Source organism: Meleagris gallopavo, chromosome 18 (genome assembly GCF_000146605.3).
Source record: "Meleagris gallopavo isolate NT-WF06-2002-E0010 breed Aviagen turkey brand Nicholas breeding stock chromosome 18, Turkey_5.1, whole genome shotgun sequence".
NCBI lineage: Eukaryota > Metazoa > Chordata > Aves > Galliformes > Phasianidae > Meleagris > Meleagris gallopavo.
The window spans coordinates 34,482-34,960 of record NC_015028.2 but is presented as its reverse complement, the minus strand read 5'-3'; the positions used below and the strand labels follow the sequence as shown (position 1 = coordinate 34,960).

General features: G+C 52.6%; 1 protein-coding gene across 1 annotated transcript in view; it reads right to left on the bottom strand.

Annotated features, from left to right (window-relative positions):
* Window positions 1-479, bottom strand: part of LOC104913619 (tenascin-X) — a 28,699-nt gene that overhangs the window by 13,966 nt on the left and 14,254 nt on the right.

The window sequence follows — 479 nt, the reverse complement described above, 5'->3', positions numbered from 1 at the left end:
CCTGGCCTTGCACGTCTATGTACTGCACTGTGAAGGAGTCAAGGTGCCTCGGGGACGCTCCATTCCAGTTGCACCGAGTTGGGGCTGACATGGGATGCTGTCAGCTCTCCGAGGCGTGGCTGGGATGGCGCTTGCTCCTCCACCTCTTCTGCAGCTGCAATACAGAGGACACAGTGCAGGATAAAAGCACGGTCCTGCCCAGCAGTCACATCCCACCATTCATACGTCCATCCGTCCAAACACCCTCTCTCTCTCTGTTCCCTTTTTCCATCCATTCCCAATCATCTCCTCACTTGAACCATCTCACCCAACTGCCATTCCTTCACACCGCCACCATCCAGACATCCAGGTCACTGGCCCACCATTCAGAGAAGGATTCTCTCTGTACTTCTCTACACTCATTTCTCTACGCAGCCTCACGTTCAGTTCAACACAGCAAGCAACGTTTACTCCTTCTTCCATCCAAGAATTATCTAATT